Here is a 17,299-nt window from a genome sequence, read left to right as displayed (position 1 = left end):
ATACAAGTGAATCATGCCTTAAGTAATAACCTAAATGGTCTGTAATATAAGGATAAAGGAGGGATACCTTATCTTGGTGACACTACGGATACGACCTGCTTTGTAGATGTTACAAGTGTTGTAAAGTGCTACAAATGGTTTGATCCTAACAATTCATATGGAGACATGCAAGCGGCGGTATCCTATACAAAGAGTTTGTATAAGACCGGACCACGAGATGATTAGTCTCTTTATATAACGTCATTGATAACTGAGACTTACATTTCACTAGAATGACCATAGGTGACATGATCTTAATCTTGAGTGAGTTGGAAACTCCTACTTATGAGGGCGGTCATTTGATTAATATGGGTGGGAGTGGCCAGATTGTCAACTCAACAAGCCTACCTTTTTGGGGATTCGTCTGATTGGGGAGCTGGGAACTCAGCTACACAAGACGAAATTCACTCTTTCCTCGAAGCAGGGGTAAGTAGATAAATTGCTCCCTTAAGGGCTGGTTTCGGGTCTTGAACATAGTGGTCACACCCTCTCTTTGGAAGAGAAGACCCAGTCATAGTAGGACTATGACTTATTGTTCATTAGAGGAATCAGTGGTACTTAAGGAGTTAGATGTAACTACAGGGGCAAAACGGTAAATTGGCCCAACTGTACTTACGAACGATTTGTGAAGGGTCATCATACTATTGATTGGTTATATGGACACATAAATATATTTGTAGTGCAAAGAGTGCAGTTGTCGGTCTTTAATAGAGTGACCAACAATTAACGGATAGTGGATCTTGTGATTAAAGAGTTTAGTTAGTTATTCATGTACCATTAGAGCTTCAAACTATAGGTCCATGAGGTCTCCTTGATAGGTCAGTGGGTTCAAATTGAGAATCAGATTTTGGGTTGATTTGAAATATTCAAATTAACAAGAGGAAATTCAATTATATGTGATATAATTGATATGATGTATTAGATACTTTAATTGGAGGAATTAATATAAATATGATTTATATTAAATACCGTAAAATAGAAAAAGAACTATGGTTTATATGTTTCATATGATGAAATATTAAAACTATAGGTTATAAATAGAATATGATAAATTGGTTATCATATTTATTTATAATATATTAATTATATGATAATTAATTCTTTTTCTTTAATAATCGTTTTGAGTGGGAGGTTATTGGAAGTTTTATGGTAACTGTGAGATAAAAGGAAAATTATTTTCCAAAATTAGATGGTTGATTCATTTGGAAAAAAAATCTCACGAAAAAGGCTATCAAGTAAAAAGTATTTTTACTAAGCGATAGCGTTGAGAGCATACACAATCGAGCTACGAGTTGACTATGCGATAGTTATTCGTTGATTGTTGCTACACAATCGAGTAGTAAAGTCTATACGATAGGCTTCCGTTTTCTAAATGATCTAGTACATCGTCTATACGATAGACAGTCTTCATCTCCCACTTGCTCGATCATCTACCTCTTGCTTTCCTCAATCCAAGATCATACAGAGCCCACAACTTCTGGATTCTCACACCAAGAATACCAAGGTAATACTTGTGGTGGTGTTCTTGTTCAGTTCGTGGTTTGAGTTGGACTAAATTAGGGTCGAGGCTCATTTAGACGTTCGTGGAGGTGATGTTCTGCTCGTTGCGTTCGAGTGCTGCTTTGGACGCAATTGAAACTGATCGAGGGATACTTGAAGAAGAGTTCTTCAAAGGTTTGAATACTCTATCCCTTGTGTTTTTCTTATATGTAGCATGCTGTAATGTCTGTTTATGCATAATTTGTTCGTTTTCGTTTAAGACTGTAATGGTTTTTGTGTTCATTCTAAATGGGATTTGGAACGATCCACTTCCGCTGCTCAAAGGATCTCTGTTTTGATTTCCTTCAATTATATTAAATGCCATAAAATAGAGAAAAGAAACTATAGTTTATATTGTATGTGATACAATATTAAAACTATGAGTTATATGTTATATGTGATATAACATATAATTTAATATAAATATAATATGATAAATTAGTTATCATATTTATTTATTTATATTATTATTATTTGAATAATAAGGAAGGGAGTTACAACTCCCTTCCCCATCTTTTCTCTCCACCTACTTTAATGGGTGGTTATGTTTTCTTATGGAAAGAGGATTAAAAAGAAAAATAGTTTTTTTTTTCTTTTTTGGCTGTACGAACGTTGTTGTTGTTGGACAATTGAGTATTTTTTAGAGAAGTGTTTTATGATCTTGTGTTCTTGAGAGAAATCTCAATCCTCCTTCTCCACCTAAACTTTCTCTCAAACCACAATAGTCAGAGCCCACCACTCCTGGGTTCTCACCCCGAGAATACCAAGGACTTCATTGTTGTTATGTCTGGTTTTAGTTCAAGGTTTCGTTGAAGAAGGTATTCAAGAGGTTCGTCACTGTTTGAGGGATTTGTGAAGAAAGGTTCTTCAAAGGTGATATTTCCTGAACTTATTTCTTGTAAAAGCATGTTGTAATTTAACTTTAAATGCATATTTATTGTATGTTTACTATAAACTTTACATTCGATAATTTATGAAATTTGGTCAATCCGCTTCTGCTCAAGGTTCTCCTCACACGATTTCCTTCATAGTCAACTCAACAAGCCTACCATTTTGGGGATTTGATTGAGTGGAGAGCTGGGAACACAACTATACAAGGTGGAATTCACTCCTTCCCGTCTTTAAGAAAAGTAGATAAATTGCTTTCTTAATAGTTGATTCCAGGTCTTGAATATTGAGTCCTCAACCTCTCACTGGTTTGAGAGATGTTAGTTTATAGTTGGACTATAAACTGTTTGTTCATTAAAGGGATCAGTGATACTTAAGGAGTTAGATGTTGAAGGAACCTAGTTAAAGGTCCTTAAGCGAAAATGGATCGTCCCAATTTCCAAAATTTACAGAATATAGAATTTTATAAAGAAGAAAAAAAGATATGCATTTAGTTCAGAAACTTACAGCATGCTCAAAATCACAGAAAAATATAAAAATGGGTTCATAAACCCTTACCTTTGAAGATCTAATCTTCCCTGGAAAATTCTTCGATCTCCAATTGGGCACCATTGCAAAGGAAACCTTGGTATTCTCTAGATAAAGAGGGAAAAATTAGAGAGAGTTGAGAGGAGGAGAAATCAGAAGATTACAGAATAAACGTCTTCTGTTAAAAAACTCAATGTGGAAGAAGAAAACAACCGTTCTGTTCCAGCCCAACTTCCCACTAATCGTTCTGTTCAAAATAAATTAAATTTATTTATTTATTTTAGTAAAATATTTAATATATATTTATATAATAACTACCTTGCTATATAATATATATATATAACTATATGTTATATCAAATATAACATATAGCCTATAGTTTCTATATTGTATCAAATACAATATAACCTATAGTTTTTATTCTCTCATCAATGACATTTAATATAAATCTCATTTATATTAAATTTAATTATATGAATCCAATTCATATAATTAATATTTGAATCATATTCAAATATTTATATCCTCTCAAATATATTTTATATTATAGTGTATCAAATACATTATAATAATTATATCATATATAATTAAAATTAAATTAATTATATATAATTAATTTCCTCAATTAATTTGAACAATTCAAATTAAGTCAAAAACTGATTCTCATTTATTCTCGTTGAGCTACCGATGGGACCTCATGAACCTGTAGCTTGAAACTCCAACTGTACGCGAATAATTAATTAAACTCTTTAATTAAATTATTCATTATTTGTTAACTATCGGGCATTCCACTAAAGATCGACAGTTGCACTCTTCGCACTATAGATATACTTTTGTGTCCATTGGATATAACTAGTCAATAGTACGATGACCTTTCACAAATTGCTCGTAAGTACAGTTAGACCAAAATTACCGGTGTGTCCTTGTAGTTACATCTAACTTCTTAAGTACCACAGATCCTTCTAATGGACAATAAACCATAGTTCAACTATGATCAAACCCCTCTCGGGCCAGGAGAGGGTGTGTGGCGCCACATTGCTCAATCTCTAAAATTAGCCCTCAAGGGAGCAATTTGTCTACTTGCCCCAACGTTGAGGAAGGAGTGAATTCCTTCTTGTGTAGATGTGTTCCCAACTCCCCAATCAGATGAATCTTTAAAATGGTAGGCCTATTGAGTCGGCGATCTGGCCACTCTCACCCATACAAATCAAAGGACTGCCTTCATAGGCAGGAGTTCACAACTCACTCAAGATTCAGGTCATGTTACCTATGGTCATTTTGATGAAATGTAAGTCTCTATTATGAACGACGTTATATAATGAGACTAAACAATTCATGGTTCGGTCTTATATAAACCCTTTTGTATAGAATATCCTCACTCACATGTCTCTACATGAATGATCAGGATCAGATCATTTGTAGTACTTTACAACGATTGTAACATCTACAAAACAAGTCAAATTCGTAGTGTCACCATGATAAGGTATTTAGTCTTATCCGTCTACTACAAACCATTTAGATTATCACTTAAACATGATTCGCCCGTATGTCTCTACATATATGTTCAAGCAACAAAATAACCTTGAATCTTAGTTTATTGGTTTGTGGTTAATGCAACTAAAATTGAAATAAAACATCATATATTTTATTAAATAAATAAGATGTTTGTACATTACAATTACAAACTATAAGACACTACAAGATTTAGGGCATCAACCCCAACAGATGTAACTATAGGGGTAATGACCCAGCTGTAGTTATGAGTGATTTGTGAAGGGATGACTCACTATTGAGTAGTTATGTCTGCAGACAAAAAAATATATCTACAGTGTGAAGAGTGCAATTATTGGCCTTTTAGTGGAGTGTCTGATAGTTAATGAATATTGATTAATTTAATTAAAGAGTTAAATTAATTAAACATATATCATTTGAGCTTCTAATATATAGGTTCAGAAGGTCCCCTTATTAGCTCACTAAAGGAAAAGATGAATGATTTGAATTGTTCAAATCAATTGATGGAATAACATATCTGTAACACCCCGATTTATTTTGTAGTTAAAGCTTTAATTTATTTTGTAATTAAGCTTTAATTTATGTTGGACTACTTGGATAAATCAGAATTTGGGATTTATGTATTTGGCCAAGTTAAAATACAATTTAATTATTCGGAATTAAGTAAGTTTTAATTTGGCTTGCATTTGGAGATTTGATTATCTATGGAGATAATTAAATTTGTTTGTTGGAGTTTTAAATAGAAGTATATATATATTTGGAAGAGGAATGGGGAATTTGGAATTTAAAAAGGAAAAGGAAAGGGTTTTAAGTTATATTTATATTTACATGTGGGAAAGGAAAAAAAAAAAAGAAAAGAAATTGGTTTTTTTTTTCTCTCCCTCCTTAGCCGCGTAGACCCGCAGACCCCTCCCCCCCCCCCCCCCCCCCCCCATTTTCGTTTTCATTTTTTCTTCTTCTTCTTCTTTAAGAATCGTTGCCCTAGTCGCCACCGCTGCTCATTCTCAAGCCGGAGTCACCGACAATTGGAGTCCTCGGCCTCACCACGTGTTCCTTGCTCGGATATGAGTAACTCAACCCGATGCGCCACCGTCAGCCATCTCGTTTGGGTTTTCGTCGAGCGCCACTGCCTCTCTGCCACTGCAAGCTTCGACGATTCTAGTAACCTTCGAGCCACCATGCACCGAAGTTGCTAGCCACGCCATTTGTCCTTCGCGCGGTTTGGAGTACTGTCGTTCCCCACCAACAGCCCTTCGCCAGCAGTTCTCGCCTAACCACCCTAGCCTACGATCGAAGCAGCCGCTCGTTTTAGTCAGCGCTGGACTGAGTTTCGTCGTCGTTTCGGTTAGCCACCATTGAGTTCCCCGACCGCCATTGCCTATTCTTGTTAAAATTTTGAGTTTGGGTAAGAGTTGGTTTATTTTGGGCAAGAATTAGGGTTTTCAAGATTTTTGGGGTGTTACTTTGTGTTGGAAGCAATTTTGGTTAATACCCATTGTGTGGACTTTCAGGATTAGGGTTTTGGAAGATTTTGGGGCGTTGCTATCAAGGAAGATGCCATTCTTTTCGATGGAAAATTTTTGGAGTTGGGTAAGTTTTGTGTAAGTTGGTTGGTTATTCTTTGGACTTAGACCCCGAGGACTTATTTAATTTGGACTCACTTTTTAGGCTGTAGTTGCTAAACTAAACTTGTGGTTAATGTCATAGGACTGATTCGAGTTTTATCCAAGGGTTTTAAGGAATTATTTGTGCGGACTTTTATGACCAAGTTGAGGTAAGTGGTACTATTACCGGTGCCTTCATGTCAGGCGACCTAGATTAGATTTATAAAGTTAATTAACGAACTTTAGAAGCATGATTTTGTCATTGTGATATATTTATTGCATGATACTTATGAGTATTATGTGTTTGAATTTCTAATCAGTACTGAAATTATATATGTGATGCATGATACGACCAATAGGACAGCTTACCGTCTCGCCTTGACGCATGTTTTATTTCAGAGGACCGACGGGTCTAGTTTCATGTTTGATGGTGCGCTTACAGGCCGCTAGACATGCGTGAATCGACAGGTTCACGTTTATGTTATTTTTCCATGTTTGATGGTGTGCCTACGGGCCGCAAGACATGCGTGAGTCGATAGGTTCACGTTCATGTTATTTTTCCATATTTAATGGTATGCCTACGGACCGCTAGACATGCGTGAATCGACAGGTTCACGTTCATGTTATTTTTCTATGTTTGATGGTGTGCCATCAGGCCACTAGACATGCAAGTCAAAGCAAGACAGTACGTTTTTTTGGTTTCTTTTCATCATCTAAGATAGATGTAGTTATTTGAGCCACGGGTCATCATTCTTTGCTCGTGGATGCATAGCCTGATCCTAGTAATGGGATCACTTACTGAGTATTTTATACTCAACCTTTATCTTTATTTTTTTTAAGGTAAGGGCAAGGATACTCGGGTGACTGACAAGAGAATCCATAACAATGCCAAAGGAACTAGAATCGCTTCTGCATTTGAACCTTTATGTTTTCTCACATTTTTATTTTATTTTATTTTATTTATTTATTTTATTATTTACTTCATGTTAAGGGGTACCCGGGTCAAACGATTTAAAATCTTGAAATAATGGCAGAATAGTTTCTTATACACTTAAGCAGTCCAAAATCATGTTATTTTATTTTATTTTCCTCAATGTGAATATTTATGCATGCATACAGTAACGATTCCCGTTTTAGTTGTCCTAAGAAGTGGGGTTGTTACAGTTGGTATCAGAGCCCGTGTTTTGGGTTCTGTAGACTAACTTACATAGTTTCTTTTGGCCTATAATGGATTCTTTGTCGTTGCCAGGTATGTCCCTTATAAAAAGTATCTAGAATAATATGCACCCGAGTATGTAGCATTTATGATTGCATTTGATGTGTTTTACTGGTAAGGAAAGTAGTTAAGAGGTGGTTGCGAACAATTGTTAGGAAATGGTACGTGTTAGGGGAAGAGGTAGTTATAGGGTTACCGGAAGGGGGCGCATTCCCGAAGAGTAGAATCCGACAGTTCAAGATCAAGATCCTCATGATGAGGATCCACAAATTCAAGATTCATAAGTTCAAGACCCTCCAGTATCAGAGGATTCCTTGCCGCCTAGGGACCTCTCAGGGTTAGGGTGGCAGCGAACCCAGACACGTAGTAGAGCCCAACACACAGCCACGCCACCACAGACGCAGGCCACCCCAGTCGTTCCATCGGAGTTTACCGATTGGGCAACTGCTATTGGGGAAATAGTCACATCGACTGTGTTAAGTAAAGTAAAGGATATGCCGGATGGAACGGGTGGTTTTGTTATTTACAATGACGCTTCCGGGAGAGGTTTGGGGTGCATATTGATGCAGCAAGGTAAGGTTGTTCCTTATTCCTCTCGTCAGTTAAAGAACCATAAACGAAACTATCCCACACACGTTTGGAATTGGCAGCCGTGGTTTTTGCTTTAAAAATTTGGAGGCACTACTTGTACGGTTAGAAGATATAGATTTTCACGGACCACATGAGTTTAAAATACTTCTTCACTTAGAAGGAGTTAAACATGAGGCAGAGTAGGAGGTTGGAACTAGTGAAAGACTATGATTGTGAGATTCTGTACCACCCAGGGAAGGCAAATGTAATGACGGATGCTCTAAATAGGAAGGTAGCCCATTCAACAGCCCTTATCATCAAACAGACCCAGTTATGTAAGGACCTGGAGCGGGCCGAGATAGCAGTGGTGGTAAGGGAGGTCTCTGCGCAGTTAGCACAGTTATCAGTACAACCGAGTTTGAGGCAGAGAATCATTGATGCTTAACGCAGTGATCCTTACCTAGTTGAGATAGTGCAACAAGTGAACACAGGGTAGGTGATGCTTTATTTTATGTAATGGAAATATGGATGATATGCGTTGATGGAATTGCGTTGTGCACTCAAGTTTCCCTAGCGGAAGTCAAGTGTAAATTCCACTGAGTTTCCTAGTAAGTCCAGGGTCGAACACAGGGACTTGTGAAAATAGTTGTGTTGGTGATTTTTATGAAGACTTGCGGTAACCAGTTAAATAAATAAATCGTTGGGTTTGTTGTTTGCGTTGATGAAAATAAATAACGAACGCGGCAGAGTTGAAAAGAGTTGGTAAATGGGAAATACGATGAATATGTGGAGAACAGATTGAGAAAAGTTTCGGCTAACACTCCCTAGAATGCGTTCATGTTTTGCGATCATGCAACATGCATACAATAGTAAACCAACTCTCAGTGTGAATGCTATGGCTTCTAAGGCTAGAACGCATGCGATAAATATGCGATAAGTCTATAGGGTTTACACATAAACCTCTATCTCTATTTATGCGATGACAACATGGCATTCACACAAATATGCGACCACATAATATCATTCTCATTCTTAGGATGCATGCGATGCAAGTTGACAAACAGAGCTTATCTCTAAGTCCCTATCTCTTGTTTATGCAAGCCTAATCTTGCTATTTCGAGTCCAGATTCTAACTTAGCTCTCTCGAGACATTAGGTTCTTTCTTTAGATTCTCTCTCGAGTAACTCTAAAGGGTATTTTGCACAGCATAAAACAAGACAATCGCAAGCAATGAACTTCCTAGGTCATGTTAGCTTAGTTCTTCTCAACCCATTCAACTAGTTTAGCTACTCATGCGTATTAAGAGAGTGAGCAGATGTAGAAATAGAACTTCCATTGAATAGATATGAGATTTACTACAAAATAACAATGCAAGTATAGTAAAGAGCCTGGTAGCCATTTCTTGCTGCCATGCGTTTACACTGTTTCTACTCATGCTCTAAAGATATTCTCGCTCTCGCGAGAGTCGGCCTGCTCTCTGCTCTTATGCCCCAAGGTTCTCTCTCGAGCTACCCTGGGCGATCTCTGGCGCCACCACTCTTCTCTTGCTCCGCCGTAAAATGGAAAAGAAAACTATGAATAGAAGCAACTGGTGAACTTGTTAACTTATCAACCCCTTTTCTGAAGAATGCACTTGGTATTTATAGGGCATCAATGGTGAAAGGCGGCTTCTCTCTCCCGATTGTACAGATAGGACAACTTTAATTCCTGATTGACGCGCTGAATGATTGTCATCGATAAAGCTGAGTGTACTTCGTGACCTTTATCGGATGTCAACTTAATTTGGATTCGACTGTCATTAGCTTTTGTTCTCATCGCTCTTAATTATCCTTTCACCCGTATGCGCCCACCATGTTGCGCTGACCAAGTTGTGGCGATCCTTCTCAGGCGAATGTTTGCGAGCACAATCAACGCAAAGTCTTGCGGTAAAGTTGTGCCAGACCGATAATTTCCTATGATCTCAATCTTGCATTCCATTAACACATATTCTACATAAAAATACAAAAATCAATAGTTCTAATGCATTTAACACATGAGATCGCAATATTATAGAATTTATGCTTAATGGAAGTAATTTAACAATTTTATCAACGCACTCCAACATTGTTTAGTAACTTACCGATTGGGCAACTGCTATTAGGGAAGCAGTCACATCAACCGTGTTAAGTAAAGTGAAGGACATGCCGGATGGAAAGGGTGGTTTTGTTATTTACAGTGACGCCTCCAAGAAAGGTTTGGGGTGCGTATTGATGCAGCAAGGTAAGGTAGTTGTTATGCCTCTCGTTAGTTAAAGAATCATGAACGGAATTATCCCACACATAATTTGGAATTGGCAACCGTGGTTTTTGCTTTAAAAATCTGGAGGCACTACTTGTACGGCTAGAAGATATAGATTTTCACGGACCACAAGAGTTTAAAATACCTTTTCACTCAGAAGGAGTTAAACATGAGGCAGCGTAAGTGGTTGGAGCTAGTGAAAGACTATGATTGTGAGATTCTGTACCACCCAGGGAAGGCAAATGTAATGACGGATGCTCTAAGTAGAAAGGTAGCCCATTCAACAGCCCTTATCACCAGACAGACCTGGTTATGTAAGGACTTGGAGCGGGCCAAGATAGCAGTGGTGGTAGGGGAGGTCTCTATGCAGTTAGCACAGTTATCGGTACAACCGAGCTTGAGGCAGAGAATAATTGATGCTTAACGCAGTGATCCTTACCTAGTTGACGTAGCGCAATAGGTGAACGTAGGGTAGGGTGGTGAGTTCTCCATGTCCGCAGATAATGGTCTTACTTTTCGGAGACACTTATGTGTACCAGCAGACGGTGACCTCAAGAATGATCTGTTATGGGAGGCTCATAACTCCCCATTTCAATACATCCTGGCATTACCAAAATGTACCAGGACCTAAAACATTGTTACTGGTAGAATAACATGAAAGTGGAAATAGCAGAGTTTGTCAGTAAGTGCTTGGTGTGGTAGCAAGTGAAGGCCCCAAGACAAAAGCCAGCAGGCTTGTTGCAACCTTTGAGCATACCAGAATGGAAGTGGGAGAAAATCTCAATGGACTTCATTGTGGGGTTGTCGCGAACCGTGAAGGGTTTTACAGTGATTTGGTTTATAGTGGACAGACTCACCAAGCTAGCACATTTCATTCTAGGGAAGCCTACATATTCAGTGAGCAGGTGGGCACAGTTGTAGGATTGTATCAACAGCAGCGGAAGCACAAGGATCATCTAAGCACTCAAATTCACTAATTTTGGCAACAAATAAAGCATGCTTTTGCAGAAACAAGTGAGTTTCAAGACATACCTCTTGTAAAACTTTTTCAAAGCTCCTTCACCCGCTGTTATCTTCTCCAAATCTTGTTGTAGACCACCTCAAGATCTTCCCCACTATTCTCTTTGTGCTCTAGATTGAGTTGTGGGACTCAAAACAAGCTTGAATCAAGGTAGAAGGAGAAATGCTCACTGCAGAAAATCAGTTAAAGAACTCTTTCTTCAAACCAATTTTTCTCTCAAAATCTCTATAGATTGCATGCCCGATTTTCACTCCAGTTTTTTCATTATATTGCAAATCAACATGCAAAGAGAATAGTTGCATGAGTTGCAACTCATGCTTAGAGAAGACAAGGCAAAGATAATGCCATTTGAGTGAGTCACTTAGGTGATGGATAATGGAAAAATCTTTTTTTCCATTTTGTGTGTTTTTGGTTTTTACTTTTCCAATTTTATCTAAAAATCAAAATTTAATTTTAGAAATGAAAAAAAAATTAATTTCATAAATTAATTATTAAATAAAACTTAATTAATTTAATATCAAATATTAAATTAATTTTAACACATATACATCTTTATATATTTAAATCATATTTATATATATATATATATATTCTCCTATTCCATTTAATTCTAAAATTAAACATGTAAATATATCTCATATAATTACTAATTCCCTTAATTCTAATTTGAACTATTCAAATTAACTTATCACGCTAATTTATTACGAGCTAGTAAAGGGACCTCGCGGACCTACAAATCATAGACTCCAACGATCCAAGATTAATTGGCTAAACTCATTAGACCAAATTAATCCCCATTCGTTAACTAATGGGTCACTCCACTAAAGTCCATAGTTGCACTCCCCTCACTATAGATATATTATGTCCACATGATTTAACCATAATCAGCAAGTCGATCCTTCACAAGTTGTTTGTAATAACGGATGGGTCAAATATCTGTTTTACCCTCGAGATTATGTCTTATTCCTCAAGTCCCTACTGATCCTCTAATGAACAACTGGTTTGTGATCCAATCATTAAACCAAACTCTCTCAGTCCAGTAAGGGGGTGGGGCCCCTTGTTCAAGACCTGGATTTAGTACTTGAAAGAACAACCTTTCTCCTATCCCTAGATCGGGTAGGCATGAACTCCGTCTTACACCCTATGTTCACAGCTATCTATTTGGTCTTACCCCTGAAATGGGAGTCTTATTGAGCCGACGTTGTTGTGCCAACCCTCAATTATGCGAATCTAAGGGCAATAAACTGGAGTACATAGTTAGCTCAGGATTAAGATCAAGTTACCTAGGTCATCTAGATGAAATAGTTAGTCTTAAACAGTAAACAACGTTATAAAGTAAGAGTGACTTATTTCTTGGTCTTGATCTTATGCAAACTCATTGCATAGGACGCCCCTACTCCTCAGTCATAACATGTACGAATTAGGATCACATCGTATGTAGCACTTTACAACTCTTTGTAACAACTACAGAGTAGGCCGTATCCAATGGTGTTACCAGAATAAGGTACCCAACCTTATTCATGTACCATAGATCATTTTGACTATTTACTCGAATATGATCCACTCTTATGTCTCCACATAAAGTTCAAGTACTCATGCAATAGTCATGATTCTTTGTTTATTGGATTTAGTCTTTCATACAATTTATGAGATCAATAACAAGTATATTGATAATAGAAAATGTTTATCATTTTACAAATTGCGAGTTTTTAGGACATAAAACCTAACAACAGTTGTTTATGAAAGAGGTGGTAAGGTTGCACGGGATGTCGGTGTCTATCGTGTCTGATAGGGACCCTCGATTTACCTCCAGCTTTTGGAAGAGTTTTCAGACAGCATTGGGTACTCGTTTGGATTTCAATACGGCTTTTCACCCACAATCTAACGGTCAAACAGAGCATTTAAACTAGACACTAGAGTATATGTTACGTGCTTGTGCGTTAGAGTTTATAGGGAGTTGGGACTCTCACCTGCATTTGATAGAGTTTTATTATAATAATAATTATCAGGCAGTCGTTTGAGGCTCTTTATGGGAATAGTTGTAGGTCACCCGTATGCTAGGATGAAGTTGGTGAACGAAAATTGCTAGAATTTGAGTTAGTACAAACCACGAATGAGGTGATACAGAAGATTAGGGCCCGAATGTTGACGGCTCAGAGTAGGCAGACGAGTTACGCTAATGTTAGGCAAAAAGATTTGGGGTTTAAGGTAGGTGAAAAAGTGTTTATGAAAGTGCCACCTATGAAAGGGGTGTTTAGATTTGGCAAGAAGGGTAAGTTGAACCCTCGGTTCATCGGGCCATTTGAGATCCTAGAATGGATTGGTTCTGTAGCCTACTGGCTGGCCTTGCCCCCATCCCTTTCTACAGTTCACAATGTTTTTTATGTTTCCATGTTGAGGAAGTACGTAGCAAACTCATCTCATATTGTGGATTATGAGTCTTTGCATTTGAATGAGAACCTGAGCTACAAAGAGAAGCCCATTCAAATATTGGCCAGGGAAGTGAAAGTTTTGCGCAACAAGGAGATAGTGTTGGTGAAGGTCCTTTGGCAGAATCATCAGTTCGAGGAAGCAACGTGGGAGCGTGAGGATGACGTGAGGGCGCATTATCCCAAAATTTTTCAGGATTAGGACTTTCGAGGACAAAAGTTTCTTAAGGGGGTAGAATGTAACACCCCAATCTATTTTGTAGTTAAAGCTTTAATTTATTTTGTATTAAGCTTTAATTTATGTTGGACTACTTGGATAAATCAGAATCTGGGATTTATGTATTTGGCCAAGTTAAAATACATTTTAATTATTCAAAATTAATTAAGTTTTAATTTGGCTTGCATTTGGAGATTTGATTATCTATGGAGATAATTAAATTTGTTTGTTGGAGTTTTAAAAGAAAAAAATATATAAGTATATATATATATATATATATGTATGTATGTATGTATATATATATATATGTATGTATGTATATATATATGTATGTATGTATATATATGGAAGAGGAATGGGGAATTTGGAATTTAAAAAGGAAAAGGAAAGGGTTTTAAGTTATATTTATATTTACATGTGGGAAAGGAAAAAAAAATTGTTTTTTTTTCTCTCTCTCCCCTCAGCCGTGCAGACTCGCAAACCCCCCCTCCCCCCCCCGCGTTTTTGTTTTCACTTTTTTTCTTCTTCTTTTTCAAAAACCTCTGCCCTAGTCGTCGTCGCTGCCCACCCTCAAGCCGGAGTCACCACCCGTCGGAGTCCTCAGCCTCGCCATGCATTCCTTGCTCGGAACTAAGTGACTCGACCTGATGCCACTTCAACCATCTCATCAACAGGTTCACGTTCATGTTATTTTTCCATGTTTGACGGTGTGCCTACGGGCCGCTAGACATGCGTAAATCGACATATTTACGTTCATGTTATTTTTTCATGTTTGACGGTGTACCTACAGGACGCAAGACATGCGTGAGTCGACAGGTTCACGTTCATGTTATTTTTCCATGTTTAACGGTGTGCCTACGGGCCGCTAGACATGCGTGAATCGACAGGTTTACGTTCATGTTATTTTTCCATGTTTGATGGTGTGCCATCAGGCCACTAGACATGCAAGTCAAGGCAAGACAATACGTCTTTTGGTTTCTTTTCATCATCTAAGATAGATGTAGTTGTTTGAGCCACGGGTCATCATTCTCTGCTCGTGGATGCATAGCCCGATCCTAGTAATGAGATCACTTACTGAGTATTTTATACTTAATCTTTATCTTTATTTTTTTTAAGGTAAAAGCAAGGATACTCGAGTGACTGACAAGAGAATCCGTAACAGTGCCAAAGGAACTAGAATCACTTCTGCATTTGAACCTTGATGTTTTCTCAAATTTTTATTTTATTTTATTTATTTTTTTCTTTTATTATTTACTTCATGTTAAGAGTTACCCAGGTCAAACGATTTAAAATCTTGAAATAATGGCAGAATAGTTTCTTATACACTTAAGCAGTCCAAAATCATGTTAATTTATTTTATTTTTCTCAATGTGAATATTTATGCATGTATACAGTAACAATTCTCATTTTAGTTGTCCTAAGAAGTGGGGTTGTTACAGTTGGTATCAGAGCCCCTGTTTTGGGTTCTGTAGACCGACTTACTATGTAAGTCTAGGTTGTTCCTTTTGGCCTATAATGGATTTTTTGTTATTGCCATCTCAGTTAATTCAGTGGAATAGTTCTACTAGTTGGTAACGAAAAGCTCATCTCAATTAAAGTGGTGGGAGGCATTAAAATGTTTTTATTTATGCTGAATATGATACTATTATCACCATAAGAGAAATTCAATTTCTCCAAACTTTATTATTAAATAATTCATAGAGTACGAATGGTTTTAGTGATAAAGTATGTTTCAAAAATTAATTTGAAAATATGTTCAGCTTTAAATAAATACATTTTTAAGTGCTAAAGGTCAACACATTTGCATAATAAATTGAGAGAGTATAAGGATTAATGAATCTACAAAGAAAGACAAATTCTATTCTCATAAAGGGGTACATGTCTTTGGCTTTTAAATGACTGTTGCAGGTAATTCTCAAATAATTAGAGTTAAATTATTATTACTTGTCAAAAGTCTTGCTTCTCATGCAGGTGTTAATAAAACCTTATTGAATAAGGTTACTTGGCCAAAGTTGGACTTTTTTATTTTTGACCCAGGTGGCCTTGTGATTGAAAGCATAAAATTGACTTCATAAATAAGTCATTAATATGATTGATGAGTATTTATAAATAAATGTATCTTATGCAATCTAAGTATTATTTTCTTTGAAGTGTTCAAAAGAAATAGACTAAAGTTTTAGTCAGTTAAGCAAGCATAGTGACATTACGATAAGATCATAATGATTAGTGTAGGATATTTGTTGTACTAAGCCTCATTGATAGAGATGAGATGAGATCTCAACTTCGAGCATTAGATATAATTTGGATGAAATTGTGTTGTAGTAGGAGAAATGTGGCCTTGTTGAACTTAGTACTTTTTAAGTTCTTTGTTAAACGTAGTCCTTATCTTTTAAAAGTACACTGATGTATGACTCCACTAAGGATATGCAATGGAGATTACAATTTTGAACGTTATTTCCTCCACAAAATGTTTGCAAAACAATGTTGGATTATGAAAGTATTGTAAAACTAGTTTATGATATTTCAGTTTTTGGGTAAGTTGAGATACTTGTGTCAAAACAAACTCTTGGTGAAATAAATGTTCAAAAGTATGCCTAGATGTAAGTAGTCCTTGTGGAGTTTAAAAATGACCTTTTAGTCCAAAATAAAATGATATATTTGTGTGACAAATATTAATTCATTTGAAAGGTTAAAGGTTGCAGACCTGTAAAAGGGTCCAACTATGTTGATGAATTAGTTCCAAATAAAACCACTTAATAGTTAACTAGTGTTGTTAACCATTTATTTTCATTTGAACATCAATTTCTAATTGTCAAATGGATAAATATTCATCATAGTGGAAGAGTTGTGAGATAACTCAACCTTTGCAAAGGTTTACTTGAAGTTTTCATTATAATATGAGAAGACAAAATGAAAACTTATAAACTATATAGTAGTGGGAGAGTTATGTGATGACTCAATCTTTCTTGTGACTTATTGGAAGTTAAGGCTGTCATACTGGATGACAATAGTTGACAAAGAGAAATTTTGTTAAAGTCATAAATTTGAGATAAAGTAGTGTATTTTATCTCAATCAGATTTTTGTAGATTTTCATTGATGGGGTTAAACTCAAAGGATATGAATGGATTTAGAAAATGAAAACTTGAAAGCGGTGAAAACCAACGCTAGAACTGTTGGATTAAAATGGACGGTAAATCCATTTTCTAACTAGTTTTCTATAACATAGTCTTTATATATTATTTGATTCATTGTTGCATATGAGATATGTAAAAATAAATAACTTCTTATATGAAAAGGAGTTCAATGCATCTACACAATTTCAAGAAATTTTTTTTCAAAGATTGATTTGCAAAAGGATCGTAAAATTGTGATGTTCATTTGAGAAATAAATTTATTGAGATCTTTGAGAATAAAGGTTTGATATAGTATCATAACCAATGACTTTGAACGATGGCAAT

Source organism: Benincasa hispida, chromosome 1 (genome assembly GCF_027475165.1).
Source record: "Benincasa hispida cultivar pf3 chromosome 1, pf3_genome.v1.1, whole genome shotgun sequence".
Taxonomy (NCBI): Eukaryota; Viridiplantae; Streptophyta; class Magnoliopsida; order Cucurbitales; family Cucurbitaceae; genus Benincasa; species Benincasa hispida.
Note: the sequence above shows the minus strand (reverse complement) of the source record.